The sequence below is a fragment of the Egretta garzetta genome, unplaced genomic scaffold (assembly GCF_000687185.1).
Source record: "Egretta garzetta isolate BGI_Z169 unplaced genomic scaffold, ASM68718v1 scaffold291, whole genome shotgun sequence".
NCBI lineage: Eukaryota > Metazoa > Chordata > Aves > Pelecaniformes > Ardeidae > Egretta > Egretta garzetta.
The window spans coordinates 2,008,343-2,008,647 of NW_009258783.1; the positions used below are offsets into that span (position 1 = coordinate 2,008,343).

The 305-nt window shown below is 49.8% G+C and overlaps 1 protein-coding gene across 1 annotated transcript in view; it reads left to right on the plus strand.

The window, feature by feature from the left end:
* The window catches only part of OPTN (optineurin), a 28,125-nt gene that overhangs the window by 8,037 nt on the left and 19,783 nt on the right, over positions 1-305 (plus strand). The gene's annotated exons all lie outside the window — the stretch shown is intronic.

Consider the following 305-nt stretch of genomic DNA (forward strand, 5'->3'; position numbering starts at 1 on the left):
GGTTCCCGTTGCTCCGTTCCCAGAGGAAGGGGCTCCGGGGGAAGGGTTGGTTAGCCTGAGGGGCGTCTGGGGGATCGTTTGCTTTATTCATGCAGCCCCGTGAGGGGTTAATGGGACATGGAGACTCAGGGATGCTCTGGTGTAGCGGAGTCTGAGGGACTGGAAGGTGCCTGTGTGACAAGACGTGTGGCTTGCTTGTGTTAATAAAACGAAGGTATGATTTTATGTTTTCTTTATAAACATTTACTTGGGCAATAAATCGAGAGTTTTCTCTTTGCAAACCTCGTAGTAGACGCTTCAGAGAT